The sequence below is a fragment of the Odocoileus virginianus genome, chromosome 3, assembly GCF_023699985.2.
Source record: "Odocoileus virginianus isolate 20LAN1187 ecotype Illinois chromosome 3, Ovbor_1.2, whole genome shotgun sequence".
NCBI classification, from domain to species: Eukaryota; Metazoa; Chordata; class Mammalia; order Artiodactyla; family Cervidae; genus Odocoileus; species Odocoileus virginianus.
Genome location: NC_069676.1, coordinates 67,336,161 through 67,349,485, shown reverse-complemented (window position 1 = coordinate 67,349,485; position 13,325 = coordinate 67,336,161). Strand labels below are relative to the sequence as shown.

At 49.2% G+C, this 13,325-nt stretch overlaps 1 long non-coding RNA gene across 1 annotated transcript; it reads right to left on the bottom strand.

Moving 5' to 3' along the window:
* Positions 1–4,191: 4,191 nt before the first annotated feature.
* Positions 4,192–11,860, bottom strand: LOC139034451 (uncharacterized). Its single transcript, XR_011486960.1, has 4 exons — positions 11,805–11,860; positions 11,219–11,425; positions 7,605–9,216; positions 4,192–4,402 (listed from the first exon to the last, which is right to left on the bottom strand). It is a non-coding gene; the product is annotated as an uncharacterized lncRNA (long non-coding RNA).
* Between the last annotated feature and the right edge of the window lie 1,465 nt (positions 11,861–13,325).

The window sequence follows — 13,325 nt, the reverse complement described above, 5'->3', positions numbered from 1 at the left end:
AAAGCTTGGATTCAGAAATCTCAGAATGTAACTTCTTCCACAGATACCCAAGAGGAATGGAATAGAATTTATCTTTGGCTAGGTAGGGCAGCATGCACATTCAGAGAAGAAAAGAAGCAATGGCAGCCATCTTTAAAGACGTTCTACCACAGCAGGCGTACGTCATGAACGTGAGGGTGGGTGTATCTGATCATGTGCCCTTTTGCTTGTGTGTGTATGTTTTAAGGAATGTGGGTATGTGCAGGGCAGTATATGTGTGCATGTGTGGACGTGTCAGTTTATACACACACACCTGTTTATGTGCAAAAATGCACATGTAGATGCACAAGTCTGTGTAGAGAAAAGTGCATATACACACGAGGAAATATGTAATGTGGATGTGCATGCAGGTGCAAGCGTCCATTTGAGCCAGGGGCTAGAGGATGGGCACACAAAAAGAGAGAAAGTCAATGGTGTTGACCTGCCCGAGCTGTCACTTTCCTGGGTAAATACGCTGAGACTGCAAATCCTGGCCAAGGGTAACAACTGAATCATCACTGGGATCTTGCCCTTGACTGGGAGGCCTTGGGTCTCGAGCCAGGAAGAAGACTCAGGCCTTATCAAAAACTAAAACCACACTATTGGCAATGGAGGAGGGGACCCACCACATTTTTTGATTCCCTGAGAGCTTTCGGTTTTCTACCTGGGACACCACCATTCTCCAACAGCCAGTGGGCAAGCTTAGCTGCCATATGGCTTCCCTCCATGATCCCCACCCTAGCCCCACCCAAGGGGCTGTAAACTTCAGGTCGAGATTTCAGAGAGAGCAGGAAGTAGAGCTCAAGGCTGCTGGCTGGGTGCCTCCTACCCCGGTGGGCCCTGAGCCCTGGGCTTCTCTTTCACTCTACAGCACATTTCCCAGTAAGGGATCAGGAAGCAAGGAAGTCTGCAATTTCCCCATGGAATTTCACCCCATTTCTACAGGGAACTCCGAAGCAAGACTCTGGGCTTTTTTATAGAAGAGGGAAAGGATGCTTGGAAAGGGAGAGAAATTTCCCTACTCTCAGCCCTTACAAAGGGCAGAGGTGGGATTTCAATTCCAATTGGCCTTATTCCAGAGCTCACATTCTGTCAAATAGGAACACAGATATCAAAAACATCTTTTTTGTTTAATATTTATTAATTTATTTATTCAGCTGCACCGAGTCTTAGTTTCAGCACTTGGGATCTTTAGCTGCTGCATGCAAACTCTTAGTTGCAACTTGCGGGATCTAGTTCTTCAACTAGGGATTGAACCCAGGCTCACTGAGGGAAGCCCTTGTCTGAACATCTTGAAGGAGATAAATAACTGTTCAACCTCCAAAACATGAAAGCATAATTCAGGCTCAATGGGAGGCCCAGGTATTCAGCTGGAATTGTTTCTTTCACTGCCCACAGATCATCTCTCAACATTGATTAAAGCCACTCAGGCTACGGGCTTCTCTCATAGTTCAGTTGGTAAAAAATCTGCCTGCAATGCAGGAGACCCTGGTTCAATTCCTGGGCTGGGAAGTCCTCTGGAGAAGAGATAGGCTGCCCACTCCAGTACTCTAGCCTGGAGAATTCAGAATTAGACACGACTGAGCGACTTTCACTTTCACTTTTCTCATGGGCTACTCATTGCTATGAGGGTAAGGTTCAAAGCCAGAGTCCTTACTGCACCTTACAAAGCCCTAGATTGTCCAGCTGATGCCACGACCCTTCTCTTCTTTGCTTCGGCCACACAGGTCTTCTCTTTATTCCATATATATATATATATATACATATATATATATATATATATATATAATGCCCCTCTCTGCCTCTGGCCTTTGCACCTGCTTCACCTCTCTAAGCATAATGTCACTTCCTCTCCCAAGGAAAAGTTCCTTTCATTTAGGCATGATGATGCTGTTGTGATTTTTGTTGTTGTTGGTTAGTCACTAGCTATGACTGACTCTTCTGCAATCCCATGGACTGTAGCCCACCAGGCTCCTCTGTCCATGGAATTTTCCAGGCAAGAATACTGGAATGGGTTGCCATTTCCTTCTCCAGGGGATCAGAGATTCTCATGTCTCCTGCATTGGCAGGTGGATTCTTTACAACTGAGATATTTTTCTTTTTAAAGAGTCCTTATCTTTTGAAAGTGAAAGTGTTAGCCGCTCAGTCGTGTCCGACTCTTTGTGACCCATGGACTGTTGCCCGCCAGGCTCCTCTGTCCATGGAATTCTCCAGGCAAGAATACTGGAGCGGGTTGCCATGCCTTTTTCCAGGGGATCTTCCCAACCCAGGAATCGAACTCTGGTCTCCCATATTGCAGACAGATTTTTCACCCCCTTATCTTTTAGAGATACATAATGAAGTATTTGGGTTTCCCTGGTAGCTCAGCTGGTAAAGAATCTGCCTGCAATGCAGGAGACCCCTCTTTGATTCCCAGGTCAGGAAGATCCCCTGGATAAGGGATAGGCTACCCACTCCAGTATTCTTGGGCTTCCTTGATGGCTCAGATGGTAAAGAATCTGCCTGCAATGCAGAAGACCTGGGTTCAATCCTTGGGTTGGGAAGATCCCCTGGAGGAGGACATGGCAACCCACTCCAGTATTCTCACCTGGAGAATCCCCATTCACAGAGGAGCCTGGTGAACTGCAGTACATGGAGTCCCAAAGAGTCAGACACAACTGAGTGACTAAGCACAGCACAGCACAATGAAGTATTTAAAGATGAAATAATAATACGCCTGGGATTTGCTTCAAAATAATTGGGTGGGGGTGAAGTGGGGGAGTGGGTAGTGCAGAAGCAAAACAAGATTAACCATGTTGCCCATTGTGGGAGCTGGGTGATGGCTGCATGGGGTTCCTGATAATGTTTTCTATATTTTTGTACATTTTTAGGCTCTTTCAAAATAAATTATAAGAGCTTGCTCAAGAATAAAAGGGGTGGGGGTGGAGCGGGCGGGGGGGGGGGGTGAGTCACTTCCTCAGAAAAGCCTTTTCAACCTTGGAGGCTAGGTGAGGTCCATTTTCTGTGCTGCCACAACACCTCTCTGTCAAGGCACTCACTAATTGCAATGACACTGTTGGGTAGTTGTGGGTCCATAATGTCTCTCTCCCCCTATAGACAGCAGGAAGTAGAGTTATGTCTGCCTAAATCCTTCTTCTGTCCCAGAGCACATTTGGTGAATAGATCAATGACAAGTGAATGAATGAATGAGTTCAGAGACAGCTCACCATCTGGGCTGGTCCAGAGAAGGCATTTCCCTGAAGAGAGGGAGGAGGAAGTGGAGAAAAGGAGGGAAGAAGAGGGGGATGGAGAAGGAATCCCAGATGAGTTCTCTCCAACACAAATATATTAATTATATCATGTCCTATCATATTATGGTGTATTACATAATTTTTCTTTGGTCACCCTTTCATTACAGAAAGTTCTGGAATTAAGCTTCAAAATAGGTAATATATTCACATGTTTCAGTATTCAAGAGTAACAAAAAGGGCCACAAAGAAAATCCCCCTCGGGAATTCCCTTGCAGTCTGATGGTTAGGACTCCGCAGCTTTTGCTGCCGAGGGCTTGGGTTCCATTCCTGGTCAGGGAACTAGGATCCCATAAGCAACCAGAGGTGACCCTTGCCCATCAGAGGAAGGGCTGGAGCCTGAGTTAGAGGATTCTGGGCCCAGGTCTGCCACCTTGGCTTGACAGGTGGCCTTAAGTAGGCCACTTTCACAATGATAATAGCTCTCTCCAGAAACTGAAAGTAGTAGTCGCTCAGTCATACGGACTCTGCAACCCCGTGGACGGTAGCCCACCAGGCTCCTCTGTCACGGGATTCTCCAGGCAAGAATACTGGAGTGGGTAGCTGTTTCCTTCTCCAGGACATCTTCTCATCCAGGGATCAAACCCAGGTCTCCCACATTGCAGATTCTTTATGGTGTGAACCACCAGGGACGCTCCCGGCACAGCGATGAACACGTTGCGTGTGTAACCTCCCACTTCCCTAAGAGGCTGCAGCGTTTGCAGCCTGAGCTCAGAGAGATTAGGGAACCAACTCAGGTGGCCCAGGTCTTAAGTGACAGAGGCGAGATATACATCGAGTCTTGGTGGTCCAGCAGTTAAGACTCTGCGCTTCTACTGCAGAGGCTTGGGCTGGATCTCTGGTTGGGAGCTAAGACCTCACGAGCTATCAGGACAAAAAAGAAAAATTCCAGGTTTAACATTTTGTTTCGCCCTTAGATTCACCCTCAGTGAGGTGAAGCAGAGAGACCCCGATAAGCCTTTTCCATCTCAGAAAGTCAAGTGGCTGTGACTGAACAGTGAGGGGCTCAAAGAGGAACTGGCTGCAGGTAGCGGGTGGGGGTGTAGAGTTCTCTCCATGGAGAAGGCCATATACAGCCCCACTTCTTACAGGAAGACCTGAAAGAGAGCGAGAGGGAGAAGAAAAAGGAGATGGGGAGAGAGAAAGAGCGAGAGGCCCCAGCAGGTGGGACAGGCAGCAAAACCCAGCCCCGCTGCCTCTGGCGGCCGCTGCAGGAAGATGCGGTGACCTGGAGCGCCCTCTGGTGGCGCGCTCCGCAGGCGGGGCCCAAGGGAGCAGGGGCGGCCCCTTTCCCCGCCAGGGTCATCTCTGGGCGCAGGAGGGCACTACGCCCAGGATTGTCCTTCCGTGTGGAGGGAAGCCAGCTTAATAATAGTAACACTGAGGCACTCTCAAAAAGAGCGCCCCCGAGACTGCTGAAAGAAGGGAACGGATTCTTGAAGCCGTGGGGTCATCATTAGAGTCTTTCTATGTGTAACTCCCCAAGTGTCCCCCTCCGCTGTGACCGGGGACATCTTGCATTTGCCTCTGATGACATCTTCACCCGTTTCCAGGGCTGCTGAATCTGTGCCTCCTGCTCCGTCACTCTGGGCTGAGCCAGCCCTGCCTGCGAGCCTCACCAGGCCCAAGGCCACAAAGCCCGTGATGAGGCACAGAGCTGTCAGCTACAAATTGGCACTTAGCAGAGCACTGCCGATGACTGAAGAACAAAGGCATTCACCGTCTGCCTCTATGGAGCTCGAACTCCATGCTGCTATAGCTGGTGACCTTCAACAATCCCCCAGAGTTCAGGGTGGAGTGAGGCACCCTGTGCTCCAGGGAACCTGGTGGGACAGGTCTTTAGTAGTGGGATGTTTTTAGGAGCAGATTTTATGTCTCAATCCTTGCATCTCCTCATATCTAGAGAAGCACTAAATCCCTTCATGCTGACATCAGACCCTCATGACTATCAAAAAACCTTTAGTAAATTGAGTGATTCATGGCTCTGAACTCCCCCTTCACCAAAACCTTATATATTGACTTTCCCCCACTGCTGCTTTGGAGCAGTCTCTCAGAGCTATCTGAGATGCTGCCTCCGGGCTGCAGTCCTCATTTTGCCCCAAATAAAACTTAACTCACAACTCTCAAGTTGTACATCTTTTTTTAGTCGACAGAGTCATAGCAAGGACAGGGGCTCCTGAGACCATGGAATGGAGCCCCTACTATGTGCCCACCACATGGGCCCTGTGGATGCAGGAATTAATGACAGACAAGAAACTGAGGTTCCAGGCAAGGCGAGGCAGACGGCAAAGAAGGTAAGCCTTGTGGTCCAAAGTGCCTTGAAACATATGCAATGGGGGGAAGTGCCCAAATTTGAGGAAATGTGTTAAGATAAGGAGGGAAGGGAAGGTTGTCTGGTGAGGCCTGCTGAGGACACAGGACTGGGGAAAGCAGGCAGGGGGACTTCAGGTAAAAGATGGGCGCTGAGGACCACACCTGCCTCAATGTGTACCAGGGGTTTGGATGTTTGGATTTGATTCTGGGGCCCAAGGAAGTCACTGGAGGGCTGTGAGCGAGGATGGCATGATCTGAATTGCAATTTTAATAATAGGTCATTCCATCTGCTTGGAGAACAAATGACAGGAAGGGTGAGGGTGGAACCAGGGAGGCAGCTATGAGAGGACTCCAGGTCTCCAGATCCAGGGGGATGGTTGCCGAACCAGAGTGGGGTGGAGTCAGATTCTGAGGAATCTGAGAGGCCAGATGGAAAGGAACAGCTGGTGGGCCGCAGGTGGTGGGGGCCAAGACCAGGCTGGTGCTTCCCCCTCCACACTCCTTCCAGCCTGAGGATAAGGCCACTGAGTCATCTCCAGGGGTCACTTAGAAGAGGGGTAAAGGACCCTAGACTCCATTGCCAAAAGCCTCCAGGGATGTGGCTCAGAGTGTTCAGAGGCTGGGGACCTGGAGGCCAGAGGGGCTTCCAGCCTCACAGAGCTCTGTTCCTTTCTATCAGCAGCCTCTCATTCTCATACCCATCACTGTCTCCTTTCTTTGTCTCCTTTCTTTCTCCCTCTCTCCCTTCCCTCTCCAGCTCTCTCTCACTCTCTCTCTCTCTCTCTCTCTCTCTCTCACACACACACACACACACACACACACACACAGGCACGCATGCAGTTTACTGCAGCCTTATCAGAAGGAAGCCTCCTGCAGAGACAAAGAGTCTCCTGAGACAGACCAAGAGGAGCTGACAGTGGAGTTTTGCAAGGAGGGGGAGGCAGGCTTGCTGCCTTTCACATCCACCTCCTTTTCTTTCTGCCTCCACGCCACTCTCTCAACTCCCGCAGCATTTTCCCCGAGACACATGATTCTGAGCTGTACGCAATTGTGTCTCCTTGGGTGATGTGGCAATACCCGTAAATGTTTTTGGTTATCATAAGTTGAGAGGGGATGCCACCAGCCTTTAGTGGGTGGGAGCCAGGGATGCTGCTAAATATTCTTCAAGGCTCAGGATGCCCCCACAACAAAAGAATGATCTTGCCCCAAATGTCAACAGTGCTGAGCCTGAGGGACTGTCCTCTTGATCACGGTCCCACTGTTACCACGCTGTCGTTTACCAGGCGGCTGCCCTGCGAGCATAATGCGCCTGTTTTCTCTTTCAGTCTCTTATTACATTGGAAGGTAGGAAGCCACTGAGGCTGAGACCAAGGGGATGTGGCCATGAGTGGGAGACAGGAGATGGCTAGAGCCGGGCTAGATGGCACACTGTCCTGTGGGCTAGGTAAGGTTTGGGATCTTATTCCAAGTCAACTAGGAAAGCTCCCAATGTTTCGCTCTGCATTTTCAAAAGATCACAGTAGCCCTAAAGCAGTTCTTCTCCCTCCCTCATCTGAGGTTCAGGATATATTTTCGAGGATGAATCAAAACAACTTGCCAGCACGGACATGGGGGAAGGGACAGGAGGAAACCTAGAAGGGGCTTAGTTTTGGAGCCTATGTAACCAGTTTCATGGAAACTGTTCTCAGTCAAAAGGGCTCAGTTGAGGGGTCAGCCAGGCCCAGATTTCAGTCCTCAGCCCCTTCAAGCCTCAGTTTTCTCTTCTGAAACAATAGGAGCAAAATGACCGATGCACATAATGGGAATTAATACTGGTCCTTTGACCAGAGAGATTATAAATATCTAGAAAAACAGTGTTCTGTTTGAGATCACATTGCTAAGCTAAGCAACCCTAAGTTTTATCAAACGGAAGAACAAAGAAACAAGGGAAGGGGTTCTGACCTAACATCCAGTTCAAATTTGGGCTCTGAGCCTCGGCCTCCTCACCTGTAAAGTAGGAATATGTCATCTTGTTAACCCCAAACTGGGTTCGCCTCTTGGTGGATGCTGAGCCAAAAGACACAACCAAGCCCTAAAAAGGGAGAAGGAAGGATTAATACTGGAACATAGGAGCTTCCCAAGTGGTTCAGTGGTAAATAATCTGCTTGCCAATGCAGGAGATACAGGTTCGATCCCTGGGTCAGGAAGATCCCCTGTAGGAGGAAATAGCAACCCACTCCAGTATTCTTTCCTGAGAAATCCCATGGACAAAGGAGCCTGGCAGGCTACAGTCCATGGAGTCTCAGAATCAGACACCACTGAACAAGCAGATGATAACAATGAGAACACTGGGGATTTTTCCCAAAGCAGTGTCTCCCAACAGCAAAATTGGGTAAGTTTTAAGCTAAGTTCAGTTCAGTTCAGTCACTCAGTCATGTCCAACTCTTTGCAATCCCATGGATTGCAACATGTCAGGCTTCCCTGTCCATCACCAACTCCCAGAGCTTGTTCAAACTCATGTTCATTAAGTCAGTGATGCCATCCAACCATCTCATCCTCTGTCTTTCCCTTCTCCTCCTGCCTTCAATCTTTCCCAGCATCAGGATCTTTTCCAATGAATCGGCTCTTTCCATCAGGTGGCCAAAGTGTTGGAGCTTCATCTTCAGCTTCAGTCCTTCCAATGAATATTCAGGACTGATTTCCTTTAGGATGGACAGGTTGGATCTCCTTGCAGTCCAAGGGACTCTCAAGAGTCTTCTCCAACACCACAGTTCAAAAGCATCAATATTTCAGTGCTCAGCTTTCTTTATAGTCCAACTCTCACATCCATACATGACTACTGGAAAAACCATAACCTTGACTAGATGGACCTTTGTCAGCAAAGTAATTCTCTGCTTTTTAATATGCTATCTAGGTTGGTCATAGCTTTTCTTTCAAGGAGCAAGCGTCTTTTAATTTCATGGCTGCAGTCACCATCTGCACTGATTCTGGAGCCCAAGAAAATAAAGCCTGTCACTGTTTCCACTGTTTCCCCATCTATTTGCCATGAAGTGATGGGACTGGATGCCATGATCTTAGCTTTTTGAATGTTAAGCTTTAAGCCAGGTTTTTCACTCTCCTCTTTCATTTTCATCAAGAGGCCCTTTAGTTCCTCTTCACTTTCTGACATAAGGGTGATGTCATCTGCATATTTAAGGTTATTGATATTTCTCTCAGCAATCTTGATTCCAGCTTGTGCTTCATCCAGCCTGGCATTTCTCATGATTTACTCTGCATATATGTTAAATAAGCAGGGTGAAAATACACAGCCTTGACATACTCCTTTCCCAATTTGGAACCAGTCCATTTTCCCATGTCCTGTTCTAACTGTTGCTTCTTCACTTGCATACAGATTTCTCAGGAGGCAGATAAGGTGGTCTGATATTCCCATCTCTCGAAGAATTTTCCACAGTTTGTTGTGATGCACACAGTCAAAGGCTTTAGTGAAGTCAATGAAGCAGAAGTAGATGTTTAAGCTAAGGGTACATTCATATTCATGAAGGGTCCAGGCTTTAGTTGATTGAAGGCAGGAGTGTCTACATCATCATTCCCTCCTCCACCTGGGTGGAGGCCTCGGTTCCTGCAGAACTCAAAGACATAATCAGATTGTTAAGTATATCCCTTAAGGAGGACCTAGGACTGTTTTATCACTGAACTATTGTTTCTTGACTGCTTTTCCTTTGTTCCTTCATTCCCTCACATCCCTTCTTCAGTTCAGTTCAGTTCAGTTGCTTAGCCGTGTCCGACTCTTTATGACCCCATGGACTGCAGCAAGCCAGGCTTCCCTGTCCATCACCAACTCCCAGAGCTTACTCAAACTCATGTCCATCGAGTCAGTGATGCCACGTCCCTTCTTAAGATCATTAATTACTGAGACCCTTTCAAGGGCAAGATTTGTGCCCCAGGCTTAGATCACAAAATGACTTAGGCCAAAAAATGGTTCTTTTCTGTCAAGAAAGCCATGCCTGGTTCTCCTTCTCTGGGACCCCTTACCCTATCTACCTACAATTTCTATCCCTAAGCCTGAGATGATTGAATGAGATTTGCATGTGAGCAGCTAACCCAGTAGGCTTAGCAGGTAATGCTAATGGTAAAGAACCAGCCTTCTGGTGCAGAAGACATGAGATGGGGGTTCGATCCCTGGGTTGGGAAGATCACCTGGAGTAGCAAATGGCAACCCACTCCAGTATTCTTGCCTGGGAAATCCCATGGACAAAGGAGCCTGGCTGGCTATAGTTCATAGGGTTGCAAAAAGTCAGACACTACTGAAGCAACTTAGCACGCACACCACTAACACAGTGCCTGTCACATAATAAGCACTCAGGAAATGGGGGGAGTGTGGGACCCCACAAGACACCATCCTGACTTCTAAGCCACCATCTTCTGCTTCGGACACGTACCAGCTGCAACACGGAGAATGACATCAATTATGTGGTAGCTTCATTTGTGGTCTGGCTTCATCCACAACCATGCTAAAGTTTGTCAGGGATTTGTAGATGGGAAAACAGCTCCAGAAAAGTGAAGGAATCAGTCCCAAAGCCCACATTACAAAGCCTGGGCTGTAAACCAGGGGTTACAAACTGATTTAGCGCAGCCTGCTAGGCTAGGAATGCTTTCTGCATTTTTAAGTGAAAGAAACGATATATTTAAAAACAGCGATATTGTCTTGATGCCCGAGAATTAAAAGAAATTGAAATCAGCTGCCATGAACAAAGTCTTATGGGAACACAGTGCCGCTCATTAGTTCACCATCCTCCGCGGCTGCATTTGCTGCCAAGGGCAGAGCTGAATAGTTGTGACAGAGAGCTCATGGCCTAAAAAGCCTAAACTTTTTATCATCTGGCCCTTCTTAGAAAAGTGTGCAGACCTCTGCTGGGAAGCACAGCTGCACACACAGCAACAGATCCGCCCCCAAGAATACAAAATGGATAAATAGCATCTGAGATAACCTGAAGGCTTCCGTGGGGGGAAAGAAGGGTTCCAAATCAGAAGGTATGTCATTGCAGGAACTGCTCCAACCCAGAGGAGCTGAGTCCAGTTCAACTCCTTGGAGCTGAGAGAAATTCTTGGAGAATTTGAGTTCAGCGTCCTCTTTTTACACGAAAATTTAGACCCAGAGCCTGGAGGCAACCTGTCCAAAGCCACCCAGCACGTGGCTAACAGGCAGGTTGGGGACTGCCTCCTTCACGGTAGAGAGGCGTGGGCCAGCGCCTGGGTTAGGGGGCGCCTCAGCCCCTGGGGCCTCTAAGGGTCAACTGGGCCGGGAGTGGGGCTGCAGCGGCGGGGGAGCTTGGGGGTGTCTGTGAGGCCTCTCCCAGGCGGGAAAAGGGAGGCCCCTGCGATTCGGTCTCCGCCGCCCGGCCGCCCCGCCTTCCCCCTCGGTCTCCGCTACCCCGTTCTCTGCTCGGCGCATCCGGCGGCTTCGGCCCCCGCCCCGCTGCAGCCCAGCTCTAAGGCGAGTCCCGTGCTCTGCCTGCTTCCTACCAGGGCCAGAAGATTCGCCCAGGCTCCCCCGCGCCACACACCCCCCCCCCCGCACCCCCTGATTTTGCAAAGTACGGAAGACACGCCCAGCTCCTTACGGCTCTGAAAGCAGCATTTGATCCGCGCCGGGTTGGGGAGCTCCTGGCTGATAAGGGATCGGTTGGAGCTGCCCGAGGGCAGCCGTGGGGTTGCACAGTGGCTCCAGCCGCCCGGCTGGAATCCGAGACCCGCCCCAGCCTGTTTCCCTCCGGGGTGAACTGGGAAAGCCGCCCCGGAGGAATTCAGAAGCTCCTTCCTCTGGCTGCCTGGAGAAATAGAAGTAGTAAACGTTTATTAAAGGTGTGGATCAGAATAGGTGTAACTGCCGAACTCTTAGATCCCTCACCACCACAAACTCGAGCTTCCCACGGCGTTCAAGCTCCATTCCCTGCACCCTGTTTCCCACAAGCCCCCCTCCCCGCCCCGCCCAATTCCTAATCTGACCCAGGGTCCCTGCTTCCGCGACCACCCTGCCATGGTGCAGTCACGAGCCCACAGTCCTCATCAGCAAACTGCTGGGTTTTCAGCCTCTTCTCTGCACCTTCCTTTCCCCTTTTGGGCCTGAAACCTACTCTCCCCCGTGCCGCGCACCCCACCCGTTCCCTTGCAGAACCCTCAGGGGGAGCTGTTCATTTTCTCGCCTACCCCAGTAGATCAGTCTATAGGGTAGAGGCTTGCTTGCTCCTTGTGGAACTTTGCCACCCACTTCTCCCGTCTGTCCACGCGGCTTCCTGTGGACTAATTACTGCCAGTCTAGACTGCCCACAACCCTTCTTGTTATTCTTTCCTACAGGCTTCTCCTGGGCAGCTCTCACTGGTCAGACATTGCCTTTAATCCTGGAAACTGGATTTGCCTTTAATCCTGGAAACTGGATTTGCCTTTTGGTGGGTGTCAGCGGAAAGATACAACCAAATCAAAGATGGGGAGAGGAAAGCGTTATCATTTGGCAGCAAGTAAGGAAAATCTTACTTACCAGAGATCTTTCCCAAGATAGTGTCTCCCTGAACAGCAAACTTGGGGAAGTTTTAAGCTAAGGTCAATGCATATTCATAAAGGGGTTCTAGGTGAGGAGGATTCAGCATAGAATTGGGGCCACAGTTGACATAGTCCAAGAAGGAAATGGCAACCCACTCCTGCATTCTTGCCTGGACAGAGGACCCTGGTGGGCGACAGTCCATGGGGTCACAAAGAGTCAGACACAGCTGAGCACACACTACTACTACTAAGCTTTGGTTGATTAAAGTCATGTTGGTCAACATTCTCATTCCATTCCCCACCAGGGTGGGGGCCTTAGTTCCTGCAGAACTCAAAGACATAATCAGATTGTTATGTCTATCCCTTGAGAAGGAACTGGGATTATTTTGTCACTGATAACTATTGTTTCTTGATTGTTTTTCCTTTGTTCCTGTATTCCCTCACTTCCCTTAAGATCACTAATTACTGAGACTTGTTCAAGGGCAAACATTGTGGCCAGGCTTAGATCACAAAATGGCTTAGGTCAAAGATGGCTTCTTGGGGATTCCCTCGTGGCCCAGTGGTTAGGACTACAAGTTTCCACTGCCGGTGACCTGGGTTTGGTCTCTGGTCTGGGAATTAGGATTCCGCAAGCCATGTAGTACAGCCAAGAAAAAAGGGAGGCTTCTTTTAAGTCAAGAAAGCCATGTCTGGTTCTTTCCCTGGTTCCCCCCACCCTATCTGCTCGTGTCCCTACAGTGACCTGCGTGGCCCGTCTTAGTCTGTTAAGGCTGCAGTAAGCAAATACTACAGAGTGAGGGCTTATAAACAACATGAATTGGGGTCTAGTGGTTAAGACTTGGAGCTGCCACTGCAGGGGGCACAGGTTCAATCCCTGGTCAGGGAATTAAGATTCCCACATGCTGAGCAGCAGAAAAAAATGAAAGCAATCTCTCTGGAGCCTGCTTTATAAGGGCACTAATCCCATGAGGGGCTTCACTCGTGGCTCAGACATTAAGAATCTGCCTGCAATTCGGGAGACTTGGGTTTGATCTCTGGGTTGGGAAGATCCCCTGAAGAAGGAAATGGTAACTCACTCTGGTATTCTTTCCTGAGAAATCCCATGGACAGAGGAGCCTGGCAGGCTACAGTCCATGGAGTCGCAAAGAGCTGGACATGACTGAGTGACTTTCATTTCAATCCCATGAGAG